Source organism: Crotalus tigris, unplaced genomic scaffold, assembly GCF_016545835.1.
Source record: "Crotalus tigris isolate CLP2741 ecotype Arizona unplaced genomic scaffold, ASM1654583v1 scf7180000024370.6872682, whole genome shotgun sequence".
Lineage (NCBI taxonomy): Eukaryota > Metazoa > Chordata > Lepidosauria > Squamata > Viperidae > Crotalus > Crotalus tigris.
In genome coordinates, this window is record NW_024100540.1 from 5,006,689 (window position 1) to 5,019,358 (window position 12,670).

The 12,670-nt window shown below is 37.2% G+C and overlaps 1 protein-coding gene and 1 non-coding gene across 2 annotated transcripts in view; both read left to right on the forward strand.

The window, feature by feature from the left end:
* The first annotated feature begins 807 nt into the window (after positions 1–807).
* The window catches only part of SEC14L1 (SEC14 like lipid binding 1), a 78,058-nt gene continuing 66,195 nt past the window's right edge, over positions 808–12,670 (forward strand). Inside the window, exons 1-2 of the mRNA XM_039328072.1 lie at positions 808–954; positions 1,850–1,912. The gene's annotated coding sequence lies outside the window, so the exon portion shown is untranslated. The remainder of the gene's footprint in view (positions 955–1,849; positions 1,913–12,670) is intronic.
* Positions 1,244–1,426, forward strand: LOC120301222. The gene has a single exon (XR_005554838.1).

Genomic DNA, 12,670 nt, shown 5'->3' on the forward strand with positions numbered 1-12,670 from the left:
AAGGGCCAAATTTGAAGATCGCTGACCAAGAAGGTATAAAAACCCACCATTTCCAGCAACATTGTCAGCCATCTCAGAAACAAGAACCTTCTTTTTAAAGCAGTCTCCATTTTGTTTATTCCCAGCTTGGACTGGACCCTAATGAAGATTTTTCTTTCAGCAGTATTAATAAATAAGTTTTGTGTTATCTGGTTCTGTAACTATATGGGATATATTGCTTCTGAATTCATTAAATCTGCAGTGCTACTGTCTGAAAAAAATTGCTTAGGGCCGTCTGATCTGGTCTGCAAAAATCCCACTGATCACAAGATGATATGTACTGGCTTTCATACAAGTTTTCTGCTATTTAGTAATTGTCAATTTTTTTGCAGACCAGATCTCATTGCCTTACAGTAGCTTGGAAATTAGACCAGAAGGTAGATAGCAAAGGAATGGTAATAGAAAAATTTGCATAGCATTAATTATGTAGCCTCAAAGACTATTTGTGTTTGTGCAAAAGCTTGAAAAGAGGCAAAACTATCTGCTGGGAAGGAGTGGTGGTGTGGGTGCTCCGAACAATCCCCCACGCCACTACTGCACTTTGTCAAAAACACAAACAGTGATAAATCAAACACCATAGCGTGAAAACGTATTCTCCATGAAGCAGCGTCTGATCCAACGCTCAAATAATAACTCAAATAACTCTCGCCCTGCTCTACAGAATTCGTGGTCTATCCAGTGAGAGTGTGTGCAGAAGGGAACTACGGGGAGCATGCGCAAAGAGGACACTTTCGCCCATAGCTGTGGGGAGCTTAGCGTTCCTCTGAGTGCGCAGGCGCACGAGTGGTCCGCCAAAGGAGCCCCGCCTCCTCTGGCCTGGCTAAGAGATGGCAAAGCGACTGCCGGCAGAGTTCGCCTTCCTCTCCTCCTTCCCTCCCCGGCGGTATTTCAAGGTGGAGAGCCGACGTGAGATAGGTGAGCCGCAGGCCTTGGTGATAGAAGGTGGGCTTCTTCCTCGCCCACCCTGACGGGCTCCCTATGGCTTCTTCCTCCCCGGAGCTTCTCACCACCTCCTCCTCCCCCCTCCTCTTCTTCCTGCCCTACCAGGTTCTTAAGTAATGCTGCTTCGGCTTATGGGACTTCGCATTTAGCACGTTTGGGACCTGCTGGCTAGGAGATAGGAGAACACTGCACGTTTGAATTAGGGATATTGTCCAGTCCAGCACATTTCAGATACGTGCTAAAGTTTGCTGGGATTATGTTCGTGGGCTAGGAAATGGCTGCTGTGTGGCTGGGCTCCTGGGGTCCTGCTTTATACCAGTGAGCCTGACTTTGCCCTAGATTAAGAAAAGGCGATAGGTTCCTTTTAAGGGATCCGCCTTATGCAGTAACAGGTGTGAGCATTCTTACAGGAACCTGATGGTCATGTATGATACTGCATACAGATTTCCTATCTCGGGCAGAATACCATAGACCAGGGGTCTTCAAACTTGGCCCTTTTATGACTTGTGGGCTTCAACTCCCAGAATTCCTCAGCTAGGCATGCTGGCTGAGGAATTCTGGGAGTTGAAGTCCATAAGTCATAAAAGGGCCACGTTTGAAGACCTCTGCCATAGACTAAGGAAAAGATGTGCTAACTTGTAATGTGCAGTGTGTATAGGTTTTATATGGTTGTTGGGGCTTTGACTGCTGTATCTAGTTATATTGGGTGACTATGTTTGGTTTTTGTTTTTAAAAGTAAAGTTTGAAGCACGTGTGCAAGCAACTGATCTTGTGCCTAATTTTTTAAAAGTTTCCCTTTTGTGATAAATATTGGAATCCTGCAGATACGTTTTTATTTTTACCAGTGGCTAATCAGTGTTTCTTATAGATGCTGAATTTATTAAATAAGAAGAAAACAGAAAAACGACTATTTTGCAGCAACTCTTTCAAGGTAACCAACTTGTATTTCAAACTCTTCCCAGTGTTCTAGATGCAATAATTTGACCTTTAAGTCACTTGATAAGAAAAACATGAAATTAAATATATTACTTGGTACATATAAGCCAAATTTCTAAATAGATCTTCAAATGGGACTCCCAACAGTACTGTGCTTATTCAAACATAGAATGAGAGTTGAATTGTTTAGACCATTATGCAGTTAATGCAGGCTTAATATCCTTTCTGGCCTTGTAATATCAACTTTTTTCTGCATTTCTATCTTTCTGTCAGTTCCCAGCCTAGTAATATCTAATAATAAATCTTAAGAAACAAAATTAACATGGAAATAACTTCAATTGAAAAAAAACCCTATAACAAAAGCACAGTACTAAAATAACATTTTATCAAAGCTTAAGTGTGCACAGTATAAGTGATAATTCCCATTTCTTTTAGCATTGCTTAATTTTTTTTCTCACAATAGAGGCATTCACATCTATCTAATTCGGGGGTTCTCAACCTTGGCAACTTTAAGACTTGTGGACTTCAACTCCCAGAATTCCTCAGCCAGCTTTCTGGCTGAGGAATTCTGGGAGTTGAAGTCCACAAGTCTTAAAGTTGCCAAGGTTGAGAACCCCTGATCTAATTCATGCATTTATAAGTGGGTATAAAACCATGTTATTTAGGAAAGCCACCGAGCTTTAAATTTTTGAGGAAATTCTGTGAATAAGGAAAATGTAGCCCTCCTTCTCTCTTGTGTACAAGAATATAATGCGCATATATGAGAAATTAGTATATAATTCTAATGTTACATTATATTTTATATGCGTAGGACCACAGGTTTGTGTTATTTATTGCATTCTTGTTTCTGAAGTTTTGTATGCAGTTTCCTTAAGGTTTCTCCTAATATTAGATCCAGGAATAACCATATGAGATAGGTTGGGTTGCAATCACTAGTCTAAAACCATCCAATGAACTCTGTGTCTAAGACCCTGAACCAGTCTCTCCCACTTACAAGTCTTGACCACCAAGCTATACTGGCTGTATTTTGTAGAGTTGAGCTGAACATCAATTTTGAATTATATATATATATATATATATATATATATATATATATATATATGTGTGTGTGTGTGTGTGTGTGTGTGTGTGTGTGTGTGTGTGTGTGTGTGTGTTTTCTGAGGTTTTCGTGGGTGTTTGTAGGTCTTTGGTTGTTCGGGTTTTCTCCCGCGTAAAATTGGAAGTGTCTTGGCGACATTTCGACGAAGTCCCATTCGTCATCTTCAGGCTGGTGTTTTCAGCTTCGTGCTTCAAGCATTGCTGCTTCGAGAAAACCCGAACAACCAAAGACATATATATATATATATATATATATATATATATATATATATATATATATATATATATATATGCACTCTTACTGTTCTGTAGGTAGCAGATTAATCTGGTTACCTTTGTTCATGGAGTGCTAAATTAAATGGTCACCTTGGCACAGGGAGCCCTTGTGCTCAGTCTTGGAGCTCTTCTGTAAAGAGGACCAACATTGCCTCAACAAAGTTGCTAAACATTTTATTGCCACAAGATCATCTCAATGTGATGAATAATTAAAGACTCAGGTTTAAAACTCACCAGAATAAATCTCTAGATTGACCCTTATTTAACCTGACTATTTGAAAGATATTGGAAGGATAAAATAAGGAAGCAGAGAGAAAAACATATTTTCTCCCAAGTAACCTGCAACAGAATATGATGTAATAAAAATTGGAGATTAAATTCCAGATTCAGTTCTTAGGTTAGTCAGACATTTTACTCTGCTTAACAGGTTTTTAAATCTGTAAAAAAAAGAAATCATTCTAAGATTGAATATATGGCATTTTGAATATGAAAAATATTAAACATAGAAATGTCCAACAATAAATGTTATGTGAAATCAGTTTCAACTACAAGAATTTAATTTATAAGCTGAACACGCTGCTATCTGCTGATGGACATAATTCTCAAGCAGTGTTCCAGCACATGCTTGAATGCAGTAGGCATAGATGTCTAGTAAGATTAGAAGGTTTTAAGCATTCATACTCTCATTTTGCCTCGTTCCAGTTACCCTTGCTAGGCTTAATAATTTTGCATCCTCTATGGAATTGTTGAGTTTTAGTAGAACATTTTATCCTTGAAGAAAGTTGATTCAGTTACATTTTATGTATAACTTTGGTTGAGATTTATATTCTCCCAGTCAAGCCCAGAGGGAGACTGGGTGTTTATTGAACTTATTTGCATGACCTTAGAAAAAATTGAGGAAACATAAGTTTGAAGCTTACTTATTGTATCTTACTATTTTTTTTCCAGGTAAACATTATTGAAGTGCAGTGCTCAAATTCTGCAGGAAGAACTAAATTTTCCTTCATTGATCAAAGTCTGATATACACATCAGGTGGAAAGATACACAAACAGTCAACATTTTTTTTCACAAGGATTGTAATAAGTATTCTAAGCAAACTTTTTCATGCTGAATTCAAAAATGATTTTTTTTCTGTCAGGCTTAGGGTTTTTTTTACCCTATTCTGTTCAATTAGTGACATTATGGTGCTTTATGTTAATTATAGTAGCATATCTGTATCAGATTTGTTTAGTGTGGAGGAATTAGCATCTTCCCAGTTCATTTTATTTCTGCCTAACAAGCACAACAGGGATCACCTCTAAAATAAGCACACTATGAATTAACTAGATTTACCATCTGCAATGAAGCTAGTCCCATGTAGTAAGAGTTTTACTGTACCAAAACTTCTAAAAATGGGACATTTAGTGACAGTGACTAATAATGAAGATGGTGTTTAGGTAAAGCAGAAAAGGAAAACCTTAATTCTGTTCTAACATTTCAGGTTATCTGAAATGAGTTACATTTGTTGATGCAAGGGGATCTGAGCAATCTTGTTCGTGATTTGAAGTTGTCTTAGAAGCAGGGTGAACTTTTAAGATCAAAATGAAAAGGAATCTTCACTGTCATGATACTTAAGATTTTTTTTTCTTTCATAGCCACCATAATGAATGTAACAATTTCTTCTCCCAATAAGTTGGATTAGTGTTTTGTAACGACGTCTGTTCAGTTATGGAGACTGTTGGCCATGAACACAATGTAAATCACTGGCTCCTTGAAGGCTAACTGGAAGGCTCTTTTTCATAATGGAAATAATTTATTGTCTATGTGTTAGCCCATGCTGCTAACATGAAAGAGTTGTATGAGAGCATGAGAGAAAAGATCCAGTGTGAAAAACATAAATGGACTGTTTTTGGAAGTCTGAAAGTCACTGTACTTTTTTCAGCCTGCAATTTGGATACATAAAGCAAGGTGTTTTTTCCATGAGTAGGACAGCAAGAAGAAAAAAACCTCCATCAAATTCAGAAAGAATGGCCCAAACATACCTCATTTGTTCACAAACAGTTTGAAGAATAACAAAGCAAGAAATTCACAAAACACTAAGCGGTAGAACGTAACATGTTGAAAGTTCCATCACTTGGACTTTTTCCCTGACAACTTCAGCATAGTCAGTGATGAGTATGGTAAATAATTTCCTCAGGAAACTTGAAACATGGAAAAACCAAGAATAGTTGAGTCCCAGTATGCCGGCTGACTGGGTCTTTGAGATGAAAGTCACCAGATAATTAAACACTGCTTCTTTTTGGTGACACTCGTGCTTCAGATTAAACTGTAAATATAGGCTATTATCAACAGTAAGTTATGTATCACTCGGACACCATACCTGATAGAAAAATCCTGAAACATTTGAATTCAGCATTAAAAACTTATGAGACTAACCAGTTTTCATGTGACACAAAAGTCTTTTGTTTTCCATCCTTTCAAGTTACCTTATGCAGCATCGTTGATTCCAAGTTTGATATTTTTATTCCATTTCAAGGGTTTCCCTGTGGGAAAAGCTCATGGATATAACCATAGATAGATGTTTTTATTCATCCAGAAATTGTAAGAAAATACAAATCTGCATATAAAATGCAGTCCAAGAAGTTAAGGATTAAATAAGAGGTATTTTTTTAAAATTTTGTTAATAAATCCCTAATCAAGCATCTTCAGTATTTCTTACAAGTTAACAAGTGGCTGCTAATTGTACTGTGTACTATAGCTGTAATAGCTTTATCCCATTTTCAAATTTATCATAAAGAGAGCTTTGAGAGCTCTTGCACCATATTTCTCTGATAAGTGTCTCTAGGTCAATGATCAGAAAACAAGATTATTATGCTAACTGCTAAGAGTTCTAGAATAAGCAACTGACAAATTCTGGGTAATTAACTAGTCATTCCTCTTAGAGAGGAATGGTGCAGCAGTACTGAAGTTCTTCCACTCAAAAACCCCCTCGTCCCCCATCAAATTATTTGTAGCTAAATATTTGGTGCAGCCCCTCATTTGGTTTCTGTTCAGCCCATATTCTAGCTATGCTTTGTTGGAATCAGTTCAGATTTTTCCAGGTATAAATGCAAACTTACAACTGAAGTCTAGGTTGTCTAGGATGGAGATTTACATTGGCTGGTAATTTTCACTTTCTGATTAAAAATAAACTTTTGGTCCCTTAACGATCCTTACAGTTTACTCGGTTGAGGAGAAAGCCTCATTGTAATACCTTTTGCTCTATGGTCTTCTGTCAGAAACCTTGTTTTTAGTACTGTAAAACAGTATCTTTTTAAATAAGTCACGGATCTAGGATTGCAAAATTATTTTAATGTGGAGCTAGCTAATTATTTCACTAACTTGGAATTGCATGGACAATACAGAACCTTCTCTTGGGCATACTTTAATATATATACACCATCTGTGTTATTGGAGGTCTGGTTTAATAGGATTCTCTTTGAGATAAGCCGGCTCATGCAGTCTGATGCACTCAGAATGATAGCCCTGTTTTCTTCTATTGTGACTGTTAGACATGCATGCAATTAAGTTACTTTCACCTTTTCTATAACTATTCCTGATCAGCTAGGCAATTACTGTGCCTCCACCAGTTTATCAGATAGGCACCAAAGCAATAAATACATTGTAACCAAATTCTGTACCACAGCATGTGAATTAGTGGTTTTTGACCAAAACAACATCACTTTTTTCATTGTCATATCAAGAAGTTTAATTAGACTGGTTTTTGAGGTTTTACAAGATTTGAGTTTTTAATGCCTTTCAATTACATTATAGAACCCTTTGTTAACTTACTAAAGGGCATACCAAAATTTTTGTCTACGTTTTGACTCGGTACCAGCTATGAAATTTGGATTTTTGACATCTTTCAGTAGTCAATTTATAATGTGACATTAGCTTTTCAAATAATACTACATGGTTAAAATATCTTTCTGCCACTAGGTGGAATAAAGTTCTCTGAATGGCCTTTTGCTTTCTCTGTTATCTTCTGCTGTAAACAGAATTGCTGTAATTGCATTCCAAGAATTGTTACCCTAATTGATTACATAAGGGAACTGTCTGAAAAACAGAAGAAAAACAAGTGCTGTACTTTTTAGCAAACCGTTTCAGGAAGTTTGAGGAACAAGCTCTTCTGGAAAATTCCATCAGAGTACTTTGAAGAAACTGCATGCTCTATATAAGGCAAGAACATTGGGCATCTGCATAAATCATTTAATTCAGGTCTTTTTGAAATAATAAAGTTCTAACGGGCAGAAATAGGAGAGATGTATTATAAGTGGAGGAGATACATAAGAATTGCTGCTAAACCTAGAAACAAGGAAGTGTAGCTTTTTATATTAATCCCTAATTTCAGGCATGGAATATGCAGAGCTTTTTGAACCAACTAAATAAAGTTTAGGAACTTTATTTTACAATCCTTAAGTGGTTAATTTGAATTGTTTTTTGCAACGCTGCTGTTTTATGGCCCATATCATAAATGGTGAATCCCTGCATGCTCTTACTATATTAGCAGGATACTTTAACATAAGGAGACATGTTGTCAGCTTGAGGATTGCATTCCAATTTGAAAACTATTTTGGGATGTTAGGAAGTTGAAAGGGAACCTCTGTTTACAGTCTTTAAAGGATGTCATTTGCTTAATATAACCAATTGGTTAGGATTGGTAAACCTTACATTCTATCAATAAGATATCTTAATGGCTGTGAATATTGGTTGATGACATTGTTCGCAAGCATTCATTATTAAACATTTGAGATTGAGAAGGCTATTTTGTATAATTCTTTTCGTGTTTTGTCATGTTATAACTTTGGGAGTGGTTGCAGTTTACTTCAATTATTCATTTTCCCTTAGCATTTCAGTGCTAAGGGAGTCTTGCTATATACTGTATGTGTATTGCTTTATTTATCCAAGACTTGGAATGCTCGTAATGTAAGGCTAACTCATAGCTGAGGTAAAAGTGCATGAAGCTTTATTTGAATATTGCATAGCTGTAGAAAAGAATTATACTACTATTGCCAATGTCTTCCATCATCTTCTATCATAATACTGGAGTATTATGAGAAGAATAGGGAGCTGGCTTCCTTGTCCTACTAGAAAATGTGAATCACCCCAGGCTGATATAACAGAAAGGAGAGGCACTTAAAAGAGCAAAGGCAACAATTTCTTGATTTTGTTATCTCTTGAATGCTCACCATATTGTATCTAATTCAAACAGCCCTGCCTGGATGGACCATCTTTCAGCTGCCCAAGTGAAGCAAACACTATTATCTTTGGTGTAGCATTTTGCAAAATGATAACCTGCAGGTTAGTTTTAAGAATTTATCTAGGTGACAATAACTTTTGGCGGTTTTTCTTGGTAAAGACATTATCTTTTAAAATGCATTCATTTTAGTTGTGTTTAAAATATGTTGCCCATGTAGGTTTTTCTGAAATACCTTCCAATTTAATGTTTCTCAGCCATTCCTTTTCAATAAATTTGGATTCTACCAAGATAATAAAAAAGCCATGGTTTATTGGCATTCTAATATGCTTATCACTTACAGTAGGCCTTTTAAAAATACATTGATACTGTTTACAATACTTTTTCTATTTTGTAACTAAAGTAGAACTAATTGTGACCAAAGCAGTTCTTTCTAGTGTAGGAATTATCTTTTTCTAAACCCAAATTAAATAAACAATTAGACAGATGTTATTAAGTGAGCTAACTGTGCAAAACATTTTTATTTTGGCTCCTAAGCCATAAACTTTCAGTAGCTGTTCCAGTCCTGGACCTCACCAAATGTTCTGCCAAGATGTACTCAGTTCCTTTGTGTTGGCCCACTCAACTGGAGACCACCTGCTGTCACCCCTCTCATGTTTCTCAATTTAAGAATGGAATTTGCCCCACCTAGACTCATTTGGCATACCTTTAGTTATAATAAAAATAATAAAAATAAATGTTGGAAGGGACCTTGGAGGTCACCTGGTCCAACCCCCTGCTCAGGCAGGAAACCCTATATCATTTTAGACAAATAGCTGTCCAATTTCTTCTTAAAAACTTCCTGTGTTGGAGCATTCACAGCTTCTAGAGGCAAGTTGTTCCACTGATTAATTATTCTAACTGTCAGGAAGTTTCTCATTAGTTCTAGGTTGCTTCTCTCTTTGGTTAGTTTCCATCCATTGCTTCTTGTCTTTCCTTCAGGTGCTTTGGAGAATGGATTGGCTCCTTTGTGGCAACCCCTGAGATACAGGAACACTGCCACAGTTGACAGCCACAGTTATAAATCAAGGATTATTCTTACTATCAAGGTTGAGGTATCACTTAAAAAAATTGCATCCTTGAGTTGTGTTGATACTGCTTAGCATTCAGCCGTATATAGTAATATAATAATAATAATAATAACAATAATAATAATAATTAGTAGTAGTAGTAGTAGTAGTAGTTGGAAGGGACCTTGGAGGTCATCAAGTCCAACCCCCTGGCCAGGCAGGAAACCCTACACCATTTCGGACAGATGGCTGTCCAGTCTCTTCTTAAAAACTTCCAGTGTTGGAGCATTCACCGCTTCTGGAGGCAGGTTGTTTTATTGGTTAATTGTTCTAATTGTCAGAAAGTTTCTCCTTAGTTCTAGGTCAGCGGTTCTCAACCTTTGTGTGACGGTGACCCCCGTCACACGGACGCACCGCGCATGCGCGGCGGCGCCCCCGGAGGGGGAAAAATGGCGGATCGCGTTGTTTGTCGACCCCCGTAAAATGGTTGTTCGACCCCAAATGGGGTCGCGACCCATAGGTTGAGAACCGCTGTTCTAGGTTGCTTCTCTCGATTAGTTTCCATCCCTTGCTTCTTGTCCTGCCTTCAGGCACTTTGGAGAATAGCTTGACTCCCTCTTCTTTGTGGCAGCCCCTGAGATATTGGAACACAGCTATCATGTCCCCCTTTGTCCTTCTCTTCGTTAAATTAGACATATCCAATTCCAGCAACCGTTATTCACATGTTTTAGCCTCCAGTCCCCTAATCATCTTTGTTGCTCTTCTCTGTACTCTTTCTAGAGTCTCAGCATCTTTTTTACATCGTGGTGACCAAAATTGGATGCAGTATTCCAAGTGTGGCCTTACCAAGGCATTGTAAAGTGGTATTAATATTTCACGTGATCTTGATTCTATCCTGTTAATGCAGCCCAGCACTGAGTTGGTTTTTTGGCAGCTGCAGCACACTGCTGCTCATATTTAAGTGATTGTCCACTAGGACTCTGAGATCCCTCTCAAAGTTACTACTATTGAGCAAGGTACCCCCGTATACTATACCTGCACATTTGGTTTTTCTTGCCTAAATATAGAACCTTACTTTTTTCACCATTGAATTTCATTTTGTTAGATAGCGCCCAGTGTTCAAGTCTGTCCAGGTTCTCCTGTATCTTAAGCCTGTCTTCTGGAGTGTTGGCTATTCCTGCCAGCTTGGTGTCGTCCACAAATTTGATGAGTTCCCCATCTATACTGTATTCTTACCTGCCAGGTGATGTTTCTGTTTGGCCTTATTAAAGCATTGAAGTAGACTTTTATGGACCAGCTCATGTGATAAATATGTAATTTTAAAAAACCATAGAGTACTGATGAAGGAATGCAAAAAAAAAAAAAAAAGACTTTTCACTCAGAGAGGGAGGATAGGCAGTGGAGAATACAAAAGTCCATTTTTTTTCCCCCACCTGTGAAGTGTGAAGAATGAACTTCCAGGTTTGCAATGGAAACCTGGACGATTCTCAATAAAATCGGGCTGAACTGTGGCTCTTTGAAAGCAAGCAGGATTTATAAGAAGCCACAAAATCACAGTCAGCCCTAACTTTGTTACTCAATCTGACAGGATAGCAAAGCAACTTCAATTCATAGGAAATGGGATGTCAGTGGCTCATCACACAATTTGGGGAAGTCTCTTAAATTATTTAACAGTGTTTTGGCACTGAGTGATTAGTACACTTTTAGGATTTAAGATAATAAGCATACTTACAGAACAATAAGTCCAGAGGTTTGCACAAATTAAAAGAATGCATAGTGTCCTTTTGTGAACAAGATTTCTGAGGGAGACTGTAGATGGACCTCTTTTATGCCAGTTGGAACATAATGTCTTCCCAGTTAGGTCTACACTGAAGTTTTCAGCTCGTTCTGACTTGTTCTTAGCTTACTTATTTCAAAAGTAAAGGAGGAGGATTTGAATTAGCATCTGGAGATGCCTACCCAGAAAATTTCTGGAGAGATGTCTTTTCTTCGTATCCATCAACGTTTCTTCCCTTTTAGAGAGTCACATGTCTGTTCACTACAGTAATAAAGTTGAGATAAATAGCATAGGTCTAGGATACAAGGTAAGTGTCAAGATAGAAGATAATCTTACTAAAGAGTAATCAAAAGAAATGCAGAGTGCAAAAGCCAGCAATACAATATTAGGTGATACAGGTTAATATGGAGTTAATATGTAAGTTACAGGGGAAATGTGGATCACACCACTCACCATTTCTTCTACATGAATACTACAAACATTAAAGCTGAAAGTACTTTAACATTTTAAAATACCAAACTGAAGTGCCCTGTATATCTGCTTTACACATTAGCAGATGTTATTCCTTCAGAAAGGGCTCCTCTGTCTACAAATGTCAACACATTCTGTTAAACAAATAAATATACAGAGATTTACAGTTTCCTCATATTCAATGAGAAATAACTTCATCTTGGACTCCATCACCTTTGATTCATTCTTAGTCAAGATTTTGTTCATCCTAGTGCTATCCTGTTTTCCAAAGCTCTGTTGGGCACAACCCAATCTTGTGGGCCCTATTATGGGGAAGGACTAAAACTTGCTATCAGTCTTGATCTGCTACAATGAAGGAAATAAAAGTAATAACATGCAGGGCAACATTCATCTGAGCTAGCTTATCATTCCTGTTCCTTAAAACTGGATTAGCCCACTCTGAAAACATGTAACACAAAACAACCTTTTAGGTTTATTTTCAAGGAATTAACTGTAAATTTCTTCTTGATGAAATGAGCCTTAAAGGTCAATTGTGAGTAAGAAAAAATTGTTTTAACATCCCATTTTAGAAATGCCAAGATGGCCATACTTCAGTGTAATCTTGGGAGCTAAAAAGAACCATTTATTTTTTGCTTGCGTCTTTCTGTTAAACCTTAGTGAGGTGTCTATAAACTACTGAAGCCCTTTCACATCACTAAATAGTTTTCTAAGGTTGCCGGGTGACCATATTTTAAACTGGTTACAACTGATAATGGTTATAATTCTCTAGATCAGAGTTGGAAGTTCTGTTATCCCTGAAATTTGTGTAGTAATTTACTACATTGTAATGAAATTTGCAAAATGCTTTAAGATACAAAGACAAAATA